Source organism: Diuraphis noxia, unplaced genomic scaffold (assembly GCF_037042655.1).
Source record: "Diuraphis noxia isolate RWA-SAM2 unplaced genomic scaffold, SU_Dnox_SAM2 contig0003, whole genome shotgun sequence".
Classification (NCBI taxonomy): Eukaryota; Metazoa; Arthropoda; class Insecta; order Hemiptera; family Aphididae; genus Diuraphis; species Diuraphis noxia.
Genome location: NW_028301713.1, coordinates 84,085,777 through 84,110,301, shown reverse-complemented (window position 1 = coordinate 84,110,301; position 24,525 = coordinate 84,085,777).

Below are 24,525 nucleotides of genomic sequence, written 5' to 3'. Positions count from 1 at the left end.
CTTTTTTTCTATTTTTTGTATTCACCCAAATGTATTGTAATCACGTTTTTTAGATGTAAAATAATGTGAACTTAACGATAAAAATATAAAAAGTATGATTAGTTTAATAGAAATGACTTAAGACGATATTTAGCGGATTCATCACCTGTATTTCAAAATTTTTTTACGACCTTTTATATTCACCCAAATTTATCTTAAACACGTGTTTTAGATGTAAAATAATGTGAACTTAACGTTAAAAATATAAAAAGTATGATTAGTTTAATAGAAATGACTTAAGACGATATTTAGCGGATTCATCACCTGTATTTCAAAATTTTTTTACGACCTTTTATATTCACCCAAATGTATTGTAAAGACGTGTTTTAGATGTAAAATTATGTGAACTTAACGATAAAAATATAAAAAGTATGATTAGTTCAATACAAATGACTTTAAACGATATTTAGCGGAATTATCACCATTTTTTACCAAATTTTTTCCCAAATTTTTTTTCTATTTTTTGTATTCACCCAAATGTATTGTAAATACGTGTTTTAGATGTAAAATAATGTGAACTTAACGATAAAAATATAAAAAGTATGATTAGTTCAATACAAATGACTTTAAACGATATTTAGCGGAATTATCACCAATTTTTTCCCAAATTTTTTTTCTATTTTTTGTATTCACCCAAATGTATTGTAAATACGTGTTTTAGATGTAAAATAATGTGAACTTAACGATAAAAATATAAAAAGTATGATTAGTTCAATACAAATGACTTTAAACGATATTTAGCGGAATTATCACCATTTTTTACCAAACTTTTTTTCTATTTTTTGTATTCACCCAAATGTATTGTAAACACGTTTTTTAGATGTAAAATAATGTGAACTTAACGATAAAAATATAAAAAGTATGATTAGTTTAATAGAAATGTCTTAAGACGATATTTAGCGGATTCATCACCTGTATTTCAAAATTTTTTTACGACCTTTTATATTCACCCAAATGTATTGTAAAGACGTGTTTTAGATGTAAAATAATGTGAACTTAACGATAAAAATATAAAAAGTATGATTAGTTCAATACAAATGACTTTAAACGATATTTAGCGGAATTATCACCATTTTTTACCAAATTTTTTCCCAAATTTTTTATCTATTTTTTGTATTCACCCAAATGTATTGTAAATACGTGTTTTAGATGTAAAATAATGTGAAATTAACGATAAAAATATAAAAAGTATGATTAGTTCAATACAAATGACTTTAAACGATATTTAGCGGAATTATCACCATTTTTTACCAAAATTTTTCCCAAATTTTTTGTTTCACCCAAATGTATTGTAAACACGTGTTTTAGATGTAAAATAATGTGAACTTAACGTTAAAAATATAAAAAGTATGATTAGTTTAATAGAAATGACTTAAGACGATATTTAGCGGATTCATCACCTGAATTTCAAAATTTTTTTACGACCTTTTATATTCACCCAAATGTATTGTAAAGATGTGTTTTAGATGTAAAATAATGTGAACTTAACGATAAAAATATAAAAAGTATGATTAGTTCAATACAAATGACTTTAAACGGTATTTAGCGGAATTATCACCATTTTTTACCAAATTTTTTCCCAAATTTTTTTTCTATTTTTTGTATTCACCCAAATGTATTGTAAATACGTGTTTTAGATGTAAAATAATGTGAACTTAACGATAAAAATATAAAAAGTATGATTAGTTCAATACAAATGACTTTAAACGATATTTAGCGGAATTATCACCATTTTTTACCAAATTTTTTCCCAAATTTTTTATCTATTTTTTGTATTCACCCAAATGTATTGTAAATACGTGTTTTAGATGTAAAATAATGTGAACTTAACGATAAAAATATAAAAAGTATGATTAGTTCAATACAAATGACTTTAAACGATATTTAGCGGAATTATCACCATTTTTTACCCAATTTTTTCCCAAATTTTTTTTCTATTTTTTGTATTCAACCAAATGTATTTTAAATACGTGTTTTAGATGTAAAATAATTTGAACTTAACGTTAAAAATATAAAAAGTATGATTAGTTTCATAGAAATGACTTAAGACGATATTTAGCGGATTCATCACCTGTATTTCAAAATTTTTTTACGACCTTTTATATTCACCCAAATTTATTGTAAACACGTGTTTTAGATGTAAAATAATGTGAACTTAACGTTAAAAATATAAAAAGTATGATTAGTTTAATAGAAATGACTTAAGACGATATTTAGCGGATTCATCACCTGTATTTCAAAATTTTTTTACGACCTTTTATATTCACCCAAATGTATTGTAAAGACGTGTTTTAGATGTAAAATTATGTGAACTTAACGATAAAAATATAAAAAGTATGATTAGTTCAATACAAATGACTTTAAACGATATTTAGCGGAATTATCACCATTTTTTACCCAATTTTTTCCCAAATTTTTTTTCTATTTTTTGTATTCACCCAAATGTATTGTAAATACGTGTTTTAGATGTAAAATAATGTGAACTTAACGATAAAAATATAAAAAGTATGATTAGTTCAATACAAATGACTTTAAACGATATTTAGCGGAATTATCACCATTTTTTACCAAACTTTTTTTCTATTTTTTGTATTCACCCAAATGTATTGTAATCACGTTTTTTAGATGTAAAATAATGTGAACTTATCGATAAAAATATAAAAAGTATGATTAGTTTAATAGAAATGACTTAAGACGATATTTAGCGGATTCATCACCTGTATTTCAAAATTTTTTTACGACCTTTTATATTCACCCAAATTTATCTTAAACACGTGTTTTAGATGTAAAATAATGTGAACTTAACGTTAAAAATATAAAAAGTATGATTAGTTTAATAGAAATGACTTAAGACGATATTTAGCGGATTCATCACCTGTATTTCAAAATTTTTTTACGACCTTTTATATTCACCCAAATGTATTGTAAAGACGTGTTTTAGATGTAAAATTATGTGAACTTAACGATAAAAATATAAAAAGTATGATTAGTTCAATACAAATGACTTTAAACGATATTTAGCGGAATTATCACCATTTTTTACCAAATTTTTTCCCAAATTTTTTTTCTATTTTTTGTATTCACCCAAATGTATTGTAAATACGTGTTTTAGATGTAAAATAATGTGAACTTAACGATAAAAATATAAAAAGTATGATTAGTTCAATACAAATGACTTTAAACGATATTTAGCGGAATTATCACCAATTTTTTCCCAAATTTTTTTTCTATTTTTTGTATTCACCCAAATGTATTGTAAATACGTGTTTTAGATGTAAAATAATGTGAACTTAACGATAAAAATATAAAAAGTATGATTAGTTCAATACAAATGACTTTAAACGATATTTAGCGGAATTATCACCATTTTTTACCAAACTTTTTTTCTATTTTTTGTATTCACCCAAATGTATTGTAAACACGTTTTTTAGATGTAAAATAATGTGAACTTAACGATAAAAATATAAAAAGTATGATTAGTTTAATAGAAATGTCTTAAGACGATATTTAGCGGATTCATCACCTGTATTTCAAAATTTTTTTACGACCTTTTATATTCACCCAAATGTATTGTAAAGACGTGTTTTAGATGTAAAATAATGTGAACTTAACGATAAAAATATAAAAAGTATGATTAGTTCAATACAAATGACTTTAAACGATATTTAGCGGAATTATCACCAATTTTTTCCCAAATTTTTTTTCTATTTTTTGTATTCACCCAAATGTATTGTAAATACGTGTTTTAGATGTAAAATAATGTGAACTTAACGATAAAAATATAAAAAGTATGATTAGTTCAATACAAATGACTTTAAACGATATTTAGCGGAATTATCACCATTTTTTACCAAATTTTTTCCCAAATTTTTTATCTATTTTTTGTATTCACCCAAATGTATTGTAAATACGTGTTTTAGATGTAAAATAATGTGAAATTAACGATAAAAATATAAAAAGTATGATTAGTTCAATACAAATGACTTTAAACGATATTTAGCGGAATTATCACCATTTTTTACCAAATTTTTTCCCAAATTTTTTGTTTCACCCAAATGTATTGTAAACACGATTTTTAGATGTAAAATAATGTGAACTTAACGTTAAAAATATAAAAAGTATGATTAGTTTAATAGAAATGACTTAAGACGATATTTAGCGGATTCATCACCTGTATTTCAAAATTTTTTTACGACCTTTTATATTCACCCAAATGTATTGTAAAGACGTGTTTTAGATGTAAAATAATTATCACCAATTTTTTCCCAAATTTTTTTTCTATTTTTTGTATTCACCCAAATGTATTGTAAATACGTGTTTTAGATGTAAAATAATGTGAACTTAACGATAAAAATATAAAAAGTATGATTAGTTCAATACAAATGACTTTAAACGATATTTAGCGGAATTATCACCATTTTTTACCAAATTTTTTCCCAAATTTTTTATCTATTTTTTGTATTCACCCAAATGTATTGTAAATACGTGTTTTAGATGTAAAATAATGTGAAATTAACGATAAAAATATAAAAAGTATGATTAGTTCAATACAAATGACTTTAAACGATATTTAGCGGAATTATCACCATTTTTTACCAAAATTTTTCCCAAATTTTTTGTTTCACCCAAATGTATTGTAAACACGTGTTTTAGATGTAAAATAATGTGAACTTAACGTTAAAAATATAAAAAGTATGATTAGTTTAATAGAAATGACTTAAGACGATATTTAGCGGATTCATCACCTGAATTTCAAAATTTTTTTACGACCTTTTATATTCACCCAAATGTATTGTAAAGATGTGTTTTAGATGTAAAATAATGTGAACTTAACGATAAAAATATAAAAAGTATGATTAGTTCAATACAAATGACTTTAAACGGTATTTAGCGGAATTATCACCATTTTTTACCAAATTTTTTCCCAAATTTTTTTTCTATTTTTTGTATTCACCCAAATGTATTGTAAATACGTGTTTTAGATGTAAAATAATGTGAACTTAACGATAAAAATATAAAAAGTATGATTAGTTCAATACAAATGACTTTAAACGATATTTAGCGGAATTATCACCATTTTTTACCAAATTTTTTCCCAAATTTTTTATCTATTTTTTGTATTCACCCAAATGTATTGTAAATACGTGTTTTAGATGTAAAATAATGTGAACTTAACGATAAAAATATAAAAAGTATGATTAGTTCAATACAAATGACTTTAAACGATATTTAGCTGAATTATCACCATTTTTTACCCAATTTTTTCCCAAATTTTTTTTCTATTTTTTGTATTCAACCAAATGTATTTTAAATACGTGTTTTAGATGTAAAATAATTTGAACTTAACGTTAAAAATATAAAAAGTATGATTAGTTTCATAGAAATGACTTAAGACGATATTTAGCGGATTCATCACCTGTATTTCAAAATTTTTTTACGACCTTTTATATTCACCCAAATGTATTGTAAAGACGTGTTTTAGATGTAAAATTATGTGAACTTAACTATAAAAATATAAAAAGTATGATTAGTTCAATACAAATGACTTTAAACGATATTTAGCGGAATTATCACCATTTTTTACCCAATTTTTTCCCAAATTTTTTTTCTATTTTTTGTATTCACCCAAATGTATTGTAAATACGTGTTTTAGATGTAAAATAATGTGAACTTAACGTTAAAAATATAAAAAGTATGATTAGTTTAATAGAAATGACTAAAGACGATATTTAGCGGATTCATCACCTGTATTTCAAAATATTTTTACAACCTTTTATATTCACCCAAATGTATTGTAAAGACGTGTTTTAGATGTAAAATAATGTGAACTTAACGATAAAAATATAAAAAGTATGATTAGTTCAATACAAATGACTTTAAACGATATTTAGCGGAATTATCACCAATTTTTTCCCAAATTTTTTTTCTATTTTTTGTATTCACCCAAATGTATTGTAAATACGTGTTTTAGATGTAAAATAATGTGAACTTAACGATAAAAATATAAAAAGTATGATTAGTTCAATACAAATGACTTTAAACGATATTTAGCGGAATTATCACCATTTTTTACCAAATTTTTTCCCAAATTTTTTATCTATTTTTTGTATTCACCCAAATGTATTGTAAATACGTGTTTTAGATGTAAAATAATGTGAAATTAACGATAAAAATATAAAAAGTATGATTAGTTCAATACAAATGACTTTAAACGATATTTAGCGGAATTATCACCATTTTTTACCAAATTTTTTCCCAAATTTTTTGTTTCACCCAAATGTATTGTAAACACGTGTTTTAGATGTAAAATAATGTGAACTTAACGTTAAAAATATAAAAAGTATGATTAGTTTAATAGAAATGACTTAAGACGATATTTAGCGGATTCATCACCTGTATTTCAAAATTTTTTTACGACCTTTTATATTCACCCAAATGTATTGTAAAGATGTGTTTTAGATGTAAAATAATGTGAACTTAACGATAAAAATATAAAAAGTATGATTAGTTCAATACAAATGACTTTAAACGGTATTTAGCGGAATTATCACCATTTTTTACCAAATTTTTTCCCAAATTTTTTATCTATTTTTTGTATTCACCCAAATGTATTGTAAATACGTGTTTTAGATGTAAAATAATGTGAACTTAACGATAAAAATATAAAAAGTATGATTAGTTCAATACAAATGACTTTAAACGATATTTAGCGGAATTATCACCATTTTTTACCAAATTTTTTTTCTATTTTTTGTATTCATCCAAATGTATTGTAAACACGTGTTTTAGATGTAAAATAATGTGAACTTAACGTTAAAAATATAAAAAGTATGATTAGTTTAATAGAAATGACTTAAGACGATATTTAGCGGATTCATCACCTTTATTTCAAAATTTTTTTACGACCTTTTATATTCACCCAAATGTATTGTAAAGACGTGTTTTAGATGTAAAATAATGTGAACTTAACGATAAAAATATAAAAAGTATGATTAGTTCAATACAAATGACTTTAAACGATATTTAGCGGAATTATCACCATTTTTTACCAAATTTTTTCCCAAATTTTTTTTCTATTTTTTGTATTCACCCAAATGTATTGTAAATACGTGTTTTAGATGTAAAATATTGTGAACTTAACGATAAAAATATAAAAAGTATGATTAGTTCAATACAAATGACTTTAAACGATATTTAGCGGAATTATCACCATTTTTTACCAAATTTTTTCCCAAATTTTTTTTCTATTTTTTGTATTCACCCAAATGTATTTTAAATACGTGTTTTAGATGTAAAATAATGTGAACTTAACGATAAAAATATAAAAAGTATGATTAGTTCAATACAAATGACTTTAAACGATATTTAGCGGAATTATCACCATTTTTTACCAAATTTTTTCCCAAATTTTTTATCTATTTTTTGTATTCACCCAAATGTATTGTAAATACGTGTTTTAGATGTAAAATAATGTGAAATTAACGATAAAAATATAAAAAGTATGATTAGTTCAATACAAATGACTTTAAACGATATTTAGCGGAATTATCACCATTTTTTACCAAATTTTTTCCCAAATTTTTTGTTTCACCCAAATGTATTGTAAATACGTGTTTTAGATGTAAAATAATGTGAACTTAACGATAAAAATATAAAAAGTATGATTAGTTCAATACAAATGACTTTAAACGATATTTAGCGGAATTATCACCATTTTTTACCAAATTTTTTCCCAAATTTTTTATCTATTTTTTGTATTCACCCAAATGTATTGTAAATACGTGTTTTAGATGTAAAATAATGTGAAATTAACGATAAAAATATAAAAAGTATGATTAGTTCAATACAAATGACTTTAAACGATATTTAGCGGAATTATCACCATTTTTTACCAAATTTTTTCCCAAATTTTTTGTTTCACCCAAATGTATTGTAAACACGATTTTTAGATGTAAAATAATGTGAACTTAACGTTAAAAATATAAAAAGTATGATTAGTTTAATAGAAATGACTTAAGACGATATTTAGCGGATTCATCACCTTTATTTCAAAATTTTTTTACGACCTTTTATATTCACCCAAATGTATTGTAAAGACGTGTTTTAGATGTAAAATAATTATCACCAATTTTTTCCCAAATTTTTTTTCTATTTTTTGTATTCACCCAAATGTATTGTAAATACGTGTTTTAGATGTAAAATAATGTGAACTTAACGATAAAAATATAAAAAGTATGATTAGTTCAATACAAATGACTTTAAACGATATTTAGCGGAATTATCACCATTTTTTACCAAATTTTTTCCCAAATTTTTTATCTATTTTTTGTATTCACCCAAATGTATTGTAAATACGTGTTTTAGATGTAAAATAATGTGAAATTAACGATAAAAATATAAAAAGTATGATTAGTTCAATACAAATGACTTTAAACGATATTTAGCGGAATTATCACCATTTTTTACCAAATTTTTTCCCAAATTTTTTGTTTCACCCAAATGTATTGTAAACACGTGTTTTAGATGTAAAATAATGTGAACTTAACGTTAAAAATATAAAAAGTATGATTAGTTTAATAGAAATGACTTAAGACGATATTTAGCGGATTCATCACCTGTATTTCAAAATTTTTTTACGACCTTTTATATTCACCCAAATGTATTGTAAAGATGTGTTTTAGATGTAAAATAATGTGAACTTAACGATAAAAATATAAAAAGTATGATTACTTCAATACAAATGACTTTAAACGGTATTTAGCGGAATTATCACCATTTTTTACCAAATTTTTTCCCAAATTTTTTATCTATTTTTTGTATTCACCCAAATGTATTGTAAATACGTGTTTTAGATGTAAAATAATGTGAACTTAACGATAAAAATATAAAAAGTATGATTAGTTCAATACAAATGACTTTAAACGATATTTAGCGGAATTATCACCATTTTTTACCAAATTTTTTTTCTATTTTTTGTATTCATCCAAATGTATTGTAAACACGTGTTTTAGATGTAAAATAATGTGAACTTAACGTTAAAAATATAAAAAGTATGATTAGTTTAATAGAAATGACTTAAGACGATATTTAGCGGATTCATCACCTTTATTTCAAAATTTTTTTACGACCTTTTATATTCACCCAAATGTATTGTAAAGACGTGTTTTAGATGTAAAATAATGTGAACTTAACGATAAAAATATAAAAAGTATGATTAGTTCAATACAAATGACTTTAAACGATATTTAGCGGAATTATCACCATTTTTTACCAAATTTTTTCCCAAATTTTTTTTCTATTTTTTGTATTCACCCAAATGTATTGTAAATACGTGTTTTAGATGTAAAATATTGTGAACTTAACGATAAAAATATAAAAAGTATGATTAGTTCAATACAAATGACTTTAAACGATATTTAGCGGAATTATCACCATTTTTTACCAAATTTTTTCCCAAATTTTTTTTCTATTTTTTGTATTCAACCAAATGTATTTTAAATACGTGTTTTAGATGTAAAATAATGTGAACTTAACGATAAAAATATAAAAAGTATGATTAGTTCAATACAAATGACTTTAAACGATATTTAGCGGAATTATCACCATTTTTTACCAAATTTTTTCCCAAATTTTTTATCTATTTTTTGTATTCACCCAAATGTATTGTAAATACGTGTTTTAGATGTAAAATAATGTGAAATTAACGATAAAAATATAAAAAGTATGATTAGTTCAATACAAATGACTTTAAACGATATTTAGCGGAATTATCACCATTTTTTACCAAATTTTTTCCCAAATTTTTTGTTTCACCCAAATGTATTGTAAATACGTGTTTTAGATGTAAAATAATGTGAACTTAACGATAAAAATATAAAAAGTATGATTAGTTCAATACAAATGACTTTAAACGATATTTAGCGGAATTATCACCATTTTTTACCAAATTTTTTCCCAAATTTTTTATCTATTTTTTGTATTCACCCAAATGTATTGTAAATACGTGTTTTAGATGTAAAATAATGTGAAATTAACGATAAAAATATAAAAAGTATGATTAGTTCAATACAAATGACTTTAAACGATATTTAGCGGAATTATCACCATTTTTTACCAAATTTTTTCCCAAATTTTTTGTTTCACCCAAATGTATTGTAAACACGATTTTTAGATGTAAAATAATGTGAACTTAACGTTAAAAATATAAAAAGTATGATTAGTTTAATAGAAATGACTTAAGACGATATTTAGCGGATTCATCACCTTTATTTCAAAATTTTTTTACGACCTTTTATATTCACCCAAATGTATTGTAAAGACGTGTTTTAGATGTAAAATAATTATCACCAATTTTTTCCCAAATTTTTTTTCTATTTTTTGTATTCACCCAAATGTATTGTAAATACGTGTTTTAGATGTAAAATAATGTGAACTTAACGATAAAAATATAAAAAGTATGATTAGTTCAATACAAATGACTTTAAACGATATTTAGCGGAATTATCACCATTTTTTACCAAATTTTTTCCCAAATTTTTTATCTATTTTTTGTATTCACCCAAATGTATTGTAAATACGTGTTTTAGATGTAAAATAATGTGAAATTAACGATAAAAATATAAAAAGTATGATTAGTTCAATACAAATGACTTTAAACGATATTTAGCGGAATTATCACCATTTTTTACCAAATTTTTTCCCAAATTTTTTGTTTCACCCAAATGTATTGTAAACACGTGTTTTAGATGTAAAATAATGTGAACTTAACGTTAAAAATATAAAAAGTATGATTAGTTTAATAGAAATGACTTAAGACGATATTTAGCGGATTCATCACCTGTATTTCAAAATTTTTTTACGACCTTTTATATTCACCCAAATGTATTGTAAAGATGTGTTTTAGATGTAAAATAATGTGAACTTAACGATAAAAATATAAAAAGTATGATTAGTTCAATACAAATGACTTTAAACGGTATTTAGCGGAATTATCACCATTTTTTACCAAATTTTTTCCCAAATTTTTTATCTATTTTTTGTATTCACCCAAATGTATTGTAAATACGTGTTTTAGATGTAAAATAATGTGAACTTAACGATAAAAATATAAAAAGTATGATTAGTTCAATACAAATGACTTTAAACGATATTTAGCGGAATTATCACCATTTTTTACCAAATTTTTTCCCAAATTTTTTATCTATTTTTTGTATTCACCCAAATGTATTGTAAATACGTGTTTTAGATGTAAAATAATGTGAAATTAACGATAAAAATATAAAAAGTATGATTAGTTCAATACAAATGACTTTAAACGATATTTAGCGGAATTATCACCATTTTTTACCAAATTTTTTCCCAAATTTTTTGTTTCACCCAAATGTATTGTAAACACGATTTTTAGATGTAAAATAATGTGAACTTAACGTTAAAAATATAAAAAGTATGATTAGTTTAATAGAAATGACTTAAGACGATATTTAGCGGATTCATCACCTGTATTTCAAAATTTTTTTACGACCTTTTATATTCACCCAAATGTATTGTAAAGACGTGTTTTAGATGTAAAATAATTATCACCAATTTTTTCCCAAATTTTTTTTCTATTTTTTGTATTCACCCAAATGTATTGTAAACACGTGTTTTAGATGTAAAATAATGTGAACTTAACGTTAAAAATATAAAAAGTATGATTAGTTTAATAGAAATGACTTAAGACGATATTTAGCGGATTCATCACCTGTATTTCAAAATTTTTTTACGACCTTTTATATTCACCCAAATGTATTGTAAAGATGTGTTTTAGATGTAAAATAATGTGAACTTAACGATAAAAATATAAAAAGTATGATTAGTTCAATACAAATGACTTTAAACGGTATTTAGCGGAATTATCACCATTTTTTACCAAATTTTTTCCCAAATTTTTTATCTATTTTTTGTATTCACCCAAATGTATTGTAAATACGTGTTTTAGATGTAAAATAATGTGAACTTAACGATAAAAATATAAAAAGTATGATTAGTTCAATACAAATGACTTTAAACGATATTTAGCGGAATTATCACCATTTTTTACCAAATTTTTTTTCTATTTTTTGTATTCATCCAAATGTATTGTAAACACGTGTTTTAGATGTAAAATAATGTGAACTTAACGTTAAAAATATAAAAAGTATGATTAGTTTAATAGAAATGACTTAAGACGATATTTAGCGGATTCATCACCTTTATTTCAAAATTTTTTTACGACCTTTTATATTCACCCAAATGTATTGTAAATACGTGTTTTAGATGTAAAATAATGTGAATTTAACGATAAAAATATAAAAAGTATGATTAGTTCAATACAAATGACTTTAAACGATATTTAGCGGAATTATCACCATTTTTTACCAAATTTTTTCCCAAATTTTTTTTCTATTTTTTGTATTCACCCAAATGTATTGTAAATACGTGTTTTAGATGTAAAATATTGTGAACTTAACGATAAAAATATAAAAAGTATGATTAGTTTAATACAAATGACTTTAAACGATATTTAGCGGAATTATCACCATTTTTTACCAAATTTTTTCCCAAATTTTTTTTCTATTTTTTGTATTCACCCAAATGTATTTTAAATACGTGTTTTAGATGTAAAATAATGTGAACTTAACGATAAAAATATAAAAAGTATGATTAGTTCAATACAAATGACTTTAAACGATATTTAGCGGAATTATCACCATTTTTTACCAAATTTTTTCCCAAATTTTTTATCTATTTTTTGTATTCACCCAAATGTATTGTAAATACGTGTTTTAGATGTAAAATAATGTGAAATTAACGATAAAAATATAAAAAGTATGATTAGTTCAATACAAATGACTTTAAACGATATTTAGCGGAATTATCACCATTTTTTACCAAATTTTTTCCCAAATTTTTTGTTTCACCCAAATGTATTGTAAACACGATTTTTAGATGTAAAATAATGTGAACTTAACGTTAAAAATATAAAAAGTATGATTAGTTTAATAGAAATGACTTAAGACGATATTTAGCGGATTCATCACCTGTATTTCAAAATTTTTTTACGACCTTTTATATTCACCCAAATGTATTGTAAAGACGTGTTTTAGATGTAAAATAATTATCACCAATTTTTTCCCAAATTTTTTTTCTATTTTTTGTATTCACCCAAATGTATTGTAAATACGTGTTTTAGATGTAAAATAATGTGAACTTAACGATAAAAATATAAAAAGTATGATTAGTTCAATACAAATGACTTTAAACGATATTTAGCGGAATTATCACCATTTTTTACCAAATTTTTTCCCAAATTTTTTATCTATTTTTTGTATTCACCCAAATGTATTGTAAATACGTGTTTTAGATGTAAAATAATGTGAAATTAACGATAAAAATATAAAAAGTATGATTAGTTCAATACAAATGACTTTAAACGATATTTAGCGGAATTATCACCATTTTTTACCAAATTTTTTCCCAAATTTTTTGTTTCACCCAAATGTATTGTAAACACGATTTTTAGATGTAAAATAATGTGAACTTAACGTTAAAAATATAAAAAGTATGATTAGTTTAATAGAAATGACTTAAGACGATATTTAGCGGATTCATCACCTGTATTTCAAAATTTTTTTACGACCTTTTATATTCACCCAAATGTATTGTAAAGACGTGTTTTAGATGTAAAATAATTATCACCAATTTTTTCCCAAATTTTTTTTCTATTTTTTGTATTCACCCAAATGTATTGTAAATACGTGTTTTAGATGTAAAATAATGTGAACTTAACGATAAAAATATAAAAAGTATGATTAGTTCAATACAAATGACTTTAAACGATATTTAGCGGAATTATCACCATTTTTTACCAAATTTTTTCCCAAATTTTTTTTCTATTTTTTGTATTCACCCAAATGTATTGTAAATACGTGTTTTAGATGTAAAATATTGTGAACTTAACGATAAAAATATAAAAAGTATGATTAGTTCAATACAAATGACTTTAAACGATATTTAGCGGAATTATCACCATTTTTTACCAAATTTTTTCCCAAATTTTTTTTCTATTTTTTGTATTCACCCAAATGTATTTTAAATACGTGTTTTAGATGTAAAATAATGTGAACTTAACGATAAAAATATAAAAAGTATGATTAGTTCAATACAAATGACTTTAAACGATATTTAGCGGAATTATCACCATTTTTTACCAAATTTTTTCCCAAATTTTTTATCTATTTTTTGTATTCACCCAAATGTATTGTAAATACGTGTTTTAGATGTAAAATAATGTGAACTTAACGATAAAAATATAAAAAGTATGATTAGTTCAATACAAATGACTTTAAACGATATTTAGCGGAATTATCACCATTTTTTACCCAATTTTTTCCCAAATTTTTTTTCTATTTTTTGTATTCAACCAAATGTATTTTAAATACGTGTTTTAGATGTAAAATAATTTGAACTTAACGTTAAAAATATAAAAAGTATGATTAGTTTCATAGAAATGACTTAAGACGATATTTAGCGGATTCATCACCTGTATTTCAAAATTTTTTTACGACCTTTTATATTCACCCAAATTTATTGTAAACACGTGTTTTAGATGTAAAATAATGTGAACTTAACGTTAAAAATATAAAAAGTATGATTAGTTTAATAGAAATGACTTAAGACGATATTTAGCGGATTCATCACCTGTATTTCAAAATTTTTTTACGACCTTTTATATTCACCCAAATGTATTGTAAAGACGTGTTTTAGATGTAAAATTATGTGAACTTAACGATAAAAATATAAAAAGTATGATTAGTTCAATACAAATGACTTTAAACGATATTTAGCGGAATTATCACCATTTTTTACCCAATTTTTTCCCAAATTTTTTTTCTATTTTTTGTATTCACCCAAATGTATTGTAAATACGTGTTTTAGATGTAAAATAATGTGAACTTAACGTTAAAAATATAAAAAGTATGATTAGTTCAATACAAATGACTTTAAACGATATTTAGCGGAATTATCACCATTTTTTACCAAATTTTTTCCCAAATTTTTTATCTATTTTTTGTATTCACCCAAATGTATTGTAAATACGTGTTTTAGATGTAAAATAATGTGAACTTAAGGATAAAAATATAAAAAGTATGATTAGTTTAATAGAAATGACTAAAGACGATATTTAGCGGATTCATCACCTGTATTTCAAAATATTTTTACGACCTTTTATCAAGGCTGGGCAAGTTAATGATTTTTTTTAACTCAGTTAAGTTAAGTTAATATGCACCAATTACAAAAAGTTAAAAGTTAAAAGTTAATTTAATTATAGGTTAACTCAGTTAAGTTAAAAGTTAATACACATTTTTTTTTAACTTTTTATTAAGTTAAAAAAAAGTTAATTTTTTTTTTTACACATACTTTCTTTTTTTACAAACCCTGAAACCCAAAACTAATTTTTATGACTATATAACAAATGTTTATACTTTATACAGTATATTATTGTATTTCATTGAAGTTTTCATTTCTAAAAAAAGAACAGTAATTACCTATATATAACAAGTAATAAATACCTAAAAATAATGAATTAATATTATTTAATCAAGCCTTGTAAACAGATACTATTTGTGAGTGTGTGTTTGAAATAGAGTATTACTGTGTTTAATAAATAATCACTAAATATTGTATTAAATAGATACTAGGTATTACCTATATGGCTATATACTTACTAAAATACTAAAATATAACATATTATAATTTAAATAGAAAGATAATAAATAAGTTGAAATAGTTGGATAATATTTTATTATTTTAACATACACATTTCAGTCATATAGTTAAACTATAAATTTAAACTTAAATAGGTAGCATTAATCTTTATACTAAAAAATTATTTTTCTTTATTTTGTTAAATCAAATTAAATTTTTACTTTTGCATAACAATATGTTTATAGTTGAAAAACAATTCATTCAAACGTGCATACTGTTTATGACGTTCGTGTACAACCACAAGTTCACAACTGAATACTGATAAAATTTCAGGCCCACATCAGTACATCACACAAAATCAAAATATCGATAATTGGTTTTTGTTTATTTTTAGACTTGTTGGATTTATTTTTTCCCGAAATGACGACTTCGGTCGTCGATAACACTAATATACCCGCATGATATAGGTATAGCCATAATGCCATATATAGTCATAAAGGGACAATATTATGTCTATATTATATTTATTGTAACTTGATATAATTAATTTAATAATATAAAACCTTTTATTATAAATTATTTTCTGATGTATACAGGGTGTTCCTTTAGAGTACAGAGTGATTAGAAAAATATAAAAATTTTTAAAATTAACTTAACTTATTCCATAAAATGAAAATCAACTCGTTAATTTCACGTTAATTAAAAAATAAATTTAATAAGTTAATAGTTAAGTTAATGAATATCCAAAAGTAACTAGTTAAGTTAAAAAGTTAAGATAAAATTAACTTTTTAACTTAACTTTAACTTTTTAACCCGTTAATGCCCAGCCTTGCCTTTTATATTCACCCAAATGTATTGTAAAGACGTGTTTTAGATGTAAAATAATGTGAACTTAACGATAAAAATATAAAAAGTATGATTAGTTCAATACAAATGACTTTAAACGATATTTAGCGGAATTATCACCATTTTTTACCAAATTTTTTTTCTATTTTTTGTATTCACCCAAATGTATTGTAAACACGTTTTTTAGATGTAAAATAATGTGAACTTAACGATAAAAATATAAAAAGTATGATTAGTTTAATAGAAATGACTTAAGACGATATTTAGCGGATTCATCACCTGTATTTCAAAATTTTTTTACGACCTTTTATATTCACCCAAATGTATTGTAAAGATGTGTTTTAGATGTAAAATAATGTGAACTTAACGATAAAAATATAAAAAGTATGATTAGTTCAATACAAATGACTTTAAACGATATTTAGCGGAATTATCACCATTTTTTACCAAATTTTTTCCCAAATTTTTTATCTATTTTTTGTATTCACCCAAATGTATTGTAAATACGTGTTTTAGATGTAAAATAATGTGAACTTAACGATAAAAATATAAAAAGTATGATTAGTTCAATACAAATGACTTTAAACGATATTTAGCGGAATTATCACCATTTTTTACCCAATTTTTTCCCAAATTTTTTTTCTATTTTTTGTATTCAACCAAATGTATTTTAAATACGTGTTTTAGATGTAAAATAATTTGAACTTAACGTTAAAAATATAAAAAGTATGATTAGTTTCATAGAAATGACTTAAGACGATATTTAGCGGATTCATCACCTGTATTTCAAAATTTTTTTACGACCTTTTATATTCACCCAAATTTATTGTAAACACGTGTTTTAGATGTAAAATAATGTGAACTTAACGTTAAAAATATAAAAAGTATGATTAGTTTAATAGAAATGACTTAAGACGATATTTAGCGGATTCATCACCTGTATTTCAAAATTTTTTTACGACCTTTTATATTCACCCAAATGTATTGTAAAGACGTGTTTTAGATGTAAAATTATGTGAACTTAACGATAAAAATATAAAAAGTATGATTAGTTCAATACAAATGACTTTAAACGATATTTAGCGGAATTATCACCATTTTTTACCCAATTTTTTCCCAAATTTTTTTTCTATTTTTTGTATTCACCCAAATGTATTGTAAATACGTGTTTTAGATGTAAAATAATGTGAACTTAACGTTAAAAATATAAAAAGTATGATTAGTTTAATAGAAATGACTAAAGACGATATTTAGCGGATTCATCACCTGTATTTCAAAATATTTTTACGACCTTTTATATTCACCCAAATGTATTGTAAAGACGTGTTTTAGATGTAAAATAATGTGAATTTAACGATAAAAATATAAAAAGTATGATTAGTTCAATACAAATGACTTAAGACGATATTTAGCGGATTCATCACCATTTTTTACCCAATTTTTTCCCAAATTTTTTTTCTATTTTTTGTATTCACCCAAATGTATTGTAAATACGTGTTTTAGATGTAAAATATTGTGAACTTAACGATAAAAATATAAAAAGTATGATTAGTTCAATACAAATGACTTTAAACGATATTTAGCGGAATTATCACCATTTTTTACCAAATTTTTTCCCAAATTTTTTTTCTATTTTTTGTATTCACCCAAATGTATTTTAAATACGTGTTTTAGATGTAAAATAATGTGAACTTAACGATAAAAATATAAAAAGTATGATTAGTTCAATACAAATGACTTTAAACGATATTTAGCGGAATTATCACCATTTTTTACCAAATTTTTTCCCAAATTTTTTATCTATTTTTTGTATTCACCCAAATGTATTGTAAATACGTGTTTTAGATGTAAAATAATGTGAACTTAACGATAAAAATATAAAAAGTATGATTAGTTCAATACAAATGACTTTAAACGATATTTAGCGGAATTATCACCATTTTTTACCCAATTTTTTCCCAAATTTTTTTTCTATTTTTTGTATTCAACCAAATGTATTTTAAATACGTGTTTTAGATGTAAAATAATGTGAACTTAACGTTAAAAATATAAAAAGTATGATTAGTTTCATAGAAATGACTTAAGACGATATTTAGCGGATTCATCACCTGTATTTCAAAATTTTTTTACGACCTTTTATATTCACCCAAATGTATTGTAAAGACGTGTTTTAGATGTAAAATTATGTGAACTTAACGATAAAAATATAAAAAGTATGATTAGTTCAATACAAATGACTTTAAACGATATTTAGCGGAATTATCACCATTTTTTACCCAATTTTTTCCCAAATTTTTTTTCTATTTTTTGTATTCACCCAAATGTATTGTAAATACGTGTTTTAGATGTAAAATAATGTGAACTTAACGTTAAAAATATAAAAAGTATGATTAGTTTAATAGAAATGACTAAAGACGATATTTAGCGGATTCATCACCTGTATTTCAAAATATTTTTACGACCTTTTATATTCACCCAAATGTATTGTAAAGACGTGTTTTAGATGTAAAATAATGTGAACTTAACGATAAAAATATAAAAACTATGATTAGTTTAATAGAAATGACTTAAGACGATATTTAGCGGATTCATCACCTGTATTTCAAAATTTTTTTACGACCTTTTATATTCACCCAAATGTATTGTAAAGACGTGTTTTAGATGTAAAATTATGTGAACTTAACGATAAAAATATAAAAAGTATGATTAGTTCAATACAAATGACTTTAAACGATATTTAGCGGAATTATCACCATTTTTTACCCAATTTTTTCCCAAATTTTTTTTCTATTTTTTGTATTCACCCAAATGTATTGTAAATACGTGTTTTAGATGTAAAATAATGTGAACTTAACGTTAAAAATATATAAAGTATGATTAGTTTAATAGAAATGACTAAAGACGATATTTAGCGGATTCATCACCTGTATTTCAAAATATTTTTACGACCTTTTATATTCACCCAAATGTATTGTAAAGACGTGTTTTAGATGTAAAATAATGTGAATTTAACGATAAAAATATAAAAAGTATGATTAGTTCAATACAAATGACATAAGACGATATTTAGCGGATTCATCACCATTTTTTACCCAATTTTTTCCCAAATTTTTTTTCTATTTTTTGTATTCACCCAAATGTATTGTAAATACGTGTTTTAGATGTAAAATATTGTGAACTTAACGATAAAAATATAAAAAGTATGATTAGTTCAATACAAATGACTTTAAACGATATTTAGCGGAATTATCACCATTTTTTACCAAATTTTTTCCCAAATTTTTTTTCTATTTTTTGTATTCACCCAAATGTATTTTAAATACGTGTTTTAGATGTAAAATAATGTGAACTTAACGATAAAAATATAAAAAGTATGATTAGTTCAATACAAATGACTTTAAACGATATTTAGCGGAATTATCACCATTTTTTACCAAATTTTTTCCCAAATTTTTTATCTATTTTTTGTATTCACCCAAATGTATTGTAAATACGTGTTTTAGATGTAAAATAATGTGAACTTAACGATAAAAATATAAAAAGTATGATTAGTTCAATACAAATGACTTTAAACGATATTTAGCGGAATTATCACCATTTTTTACCCAATTTTTTCCCAAATTTTTTTTCTATTTTTTGTATTCAACCAAATGTATTTTAAATACGTGTTTTAGATGTAAAATAATGTGAACTTAACGTTAAAAATATAAAAAGTATGATTAGTTTAATAGAAATGACTTAAGACGATATTTAGCGGATTCATCACCTGTATTTCAAAATTTTTTTACGACCTTTTATATTCACCCAAATGTATTGTAAAGACGTGTTTTAGATGTAAAATTATGTGAACTTAACGATAAAAATATAAAAAGTATGATTAGTTCAATACAAATGACTTTAAACGATATTTAGCGGAATTATCACCATTTTTTACCCAATTTTTTCCCAAATTTTTTTTCTATTTTTTGTATTCACCCAAATGTATTGTAAATACGTGTTTTAGATGTAAAATAATGTGAACTTAACGTTAAAAATATAAAAAGTATGATTAGTTCAATACAAATGACTTTAAACGATATTTAGCGGAATTATCACCATTTTTTACCAAATTTTTTCCCAAATTTTTTATCTATTTTTTGTATTCACCCAAATGTATTGTAAATACGTGTTTTAGATGTAAAATAATGTGAACTTAAGGATAAAAATATAAAAAGTATGATTAGTTTAATAGAAATGACTAAAGACGATATTTAGCGGATTCATCACCTGTATTTCAAAATATTTTTACGACCTTTTATATTCACCCAAATGTATTGTAAAGACGTGTTTTAGATGTAAAATAATGTGAACTTAACGATAAAAATATAAAAAGTATGATTAGTTCAATACAAATGACTTTAAACGATATTTAGCGGAATTATCACCATTTTTTACCAAATTTTTTTTCTATTTTTTGTATTCACCCAAATGTATTGTAAACACGTTTTTTAGATGTAAAATAATGTGAACTTAACGATAAAAATATAAAAAGTATGATTAGTTTAATAGAAATGACTTAAGACGATATTTAGCGGATTCATCACCTGTATTTCAAAATTTTTTTACGACCTTTTATATTCACCCAAATGTATTGTAAAGATGTGTTTTAGATGTAAAATAATGTGAACTTAACGATAAAAATATAAAAAGTATGATTAGTTCAATACAAATGACTTTAAACGATATTTAGCGGAATTATCACCATTTTTTACCAAATTTTTTCCCAAATTTTTTATCTATTTTTTGTATTCACCCAAATGTATTGTAAATACGTGTTTTAGATGTAAAATAATGTGAACTTAACGATAAAAATATAAAAAGTATGATTAGTTCAATACAAATGACTTTAAACGATATTTAGCGGAATTATCACCATTTTTTACCCAATTTTTTCCCAAATTTTTTTTCTATTTTTTGTATTCAACCAAATGTATTTTAAATACGTGTTTTAGATGTAAAATAATTTGAACTTAACGTTAAAAATATAAAAAGTATGATTAGTTTCATAGAAATGACTTAAGACGATATTTAGCGGATTCATCACCTGTATTTCAAAATTTTTTTACGACCTTTTATATTCACCCAAATTTATTGTAAACACGTGTTTTAGATGTAAAATAATGTGAACTTAACGTTAAAAATATAAAAAGTATGATTAGTTTAATAGAAATGACTTAAGACGATATTTAGCGGATTCATCACCTGTATTTCAAAATTTTTTTACGACCTTTTATATTCACCCAAATGTATTGTAAAGACGTGTTTTAGATGTAAAATTATGTGAACTTAACGATAAAAATATAAAAAGTATGATTAGTTCAATACAAATGACTTTAAACGATATTTAGCGGAATTATCACCATTTTTTACCCAATTTTTTCCCAAATTTTTTTTCTATTTTTTGTATTCACCCAAATGTATTGTAAATACGTGTTTTAGATGTAAAATAATGTGAACTTAACGTTAAAAATATAAAAAGTATGATTAGTTTAATAGAAATGACTAAAGACGATATTTAGCGGATTCATCACCTGTATTTCAAAATATTTTTACGACCTTTTATATTCACCCAAATGTATTGTAAAGACGTGTTTTAGATGTAAAATAATGTGAATTTAACGATAAAAATATAAAAAGTATGATTAGTTCAATACAAATGACTTAAGACGATATTTAGCGGATTCATCACCATTTTTTACCCAATTTTTTCCCAAATTTTTTTTCTATTTTTTGTATTCACCCAAATGTATTGTAAATACGTGTTTTAGATGTAAAATATTGTGAACTTAACGATAAAAATATAAAAAGTATGATTAGTTCAATACAAATGACTTTAAACGATATTTAGCGGAATTATCACCATTTTTTACCAAATTTTTTCCCAAATTTTTTTTCTATTTTTTGTATTCACCCAAATGTATTTTAAATACGTGTTTTAGATGTAAAATAATGTGAACTTAACGATAAAAATATAAAAAGTATGATTAGTTCAATACAAATGACTTTAAACGATATTTAGCGGAATTATCACCATTTTTTACCAAATTTTTTCCCAAATTTTTTATCTATTTTTTGTATTCACCCAAATGTATTGTAAATACGTGTTTTAGATGTAAAATAATGTGAACTTAACGATAAAAATATAAAAAGTATGATTAGTTCAATACAAATGACTTTAAACGATATTTAGCGGAATTATCACCATTTTTTACCCAATTTTTTCCCAAATTTTTTTTCTATTTTTTGTATTCAACCAAATGTATTTTAAATACGTGTTTTAGATGTAAAATAATGTGAACTTAACGTTAAAAATATAAAAAGTATGATTAGTTTCATAGAAATGACTTAAGACGATATTTAGCGGATTCATCACCTGTATTTCAAAATTTTTTTACGACCTTTTATATTCACCCAAATGTATTGTAAAGACGTGTTTTAGATGTAAAATTATGTGAACTTAACGATAAAAATATAAAAAGTATGATTAGTTCAATACAAATGACTTTAAACGATATTTAGCGGAATTATCACCATTTTTTACCCAATTTTTTCCCAAATTTTTTTTCTATTTATTTGTATTCACCCAAATGTATTGTAAATACGTGTTTTAGATGTAAAATAATGTGAACTTAACGTTAAAAATATAAAAAGTATGATTAGTTTAATAGAAATGACTAAAGACGATATTTAGCGGATTCATCACCTGTATTTCAAAATATTTTTACGACCTTTTATATTCACCCAAATGTATTGTAAAGACGTGTTTTAGATGTAAAATAATGTGAACTTAACGATAAAAATATAAAAACTATGATTAGTTTAATAGAAATGACTTAAGACGATATTTAGCGGATTCATCACCTGTATTTCAAAATTTTTTTACGACCTTTTATATTCACCCAAATGTATTGTAAAGACGTGTTTTAGATGTAAAATTATGTGAACTTAACGATAAAAATATAAAAAGTATGATTAGTTCAATACAAATGACTTTAAACGATATTTAGCGGAATTATCACCATTTTTTACCCAATTTTTTCCCAAATTTTTTTTCTATTTTTTGTATTCACCCAAATGTATTGTAAATACGTGTTTTAGATGTAAAATAATGTGAACTTAACGTTAAAAATATAAAAAGTATGATTAGTTTAATAGAAATGACTAAAGACGATATTTAGCGGATTCATCACCTGTATTTCAAAATATTTTTACGACCTTTTATATTCACCCAAATGTATTGTAAAGACGTGTTTTAGATGTAAAATAATGTGAATTTAACGATAAAAATATAAAAAGTATGATTAGTTCAATACAAATGACTTAAGACGATATTTAGCGGATTCATCACCATTTTTTACCCAATTTTTTCCCAAATTTTTTTTCTATTTTTTGTATTCACCCAAATGTATTGTAAATACGTGTTTTAGATGTAAAATATTGTGAACTTAACGATAAAAATATAAAAAGTATGATTAGTTCAATACAAATGACTTTAAACGATATTTAGCGGAATTATCACCATTTTTTACCAAATTTTTTCCCAAATTTTTTTTCTATTTTTTGTATTCACCCAAATGTATTTTAAATACGTGTTTTAGATGTAAAATAATGTGAACTTAACGATAAAAATATAAAAAGTATGATTAGTTCAATACAAATGACTTTAAACGATATTTAGCGGAATTATCACCATTTTTTACCAAATTTTTTCCCAAATTTTTTATCTATTTTTTGTATTCACCCAAATGTATTGTAAATACGTGTTTTAGATGTAAAATAATGTGAACTTAACGATAAAAATATAAAAAGTATGATTAGTTCAATACAAATGACTTTAAACGATATTTAGCGGAATTATCACCATTTTTTACCCAA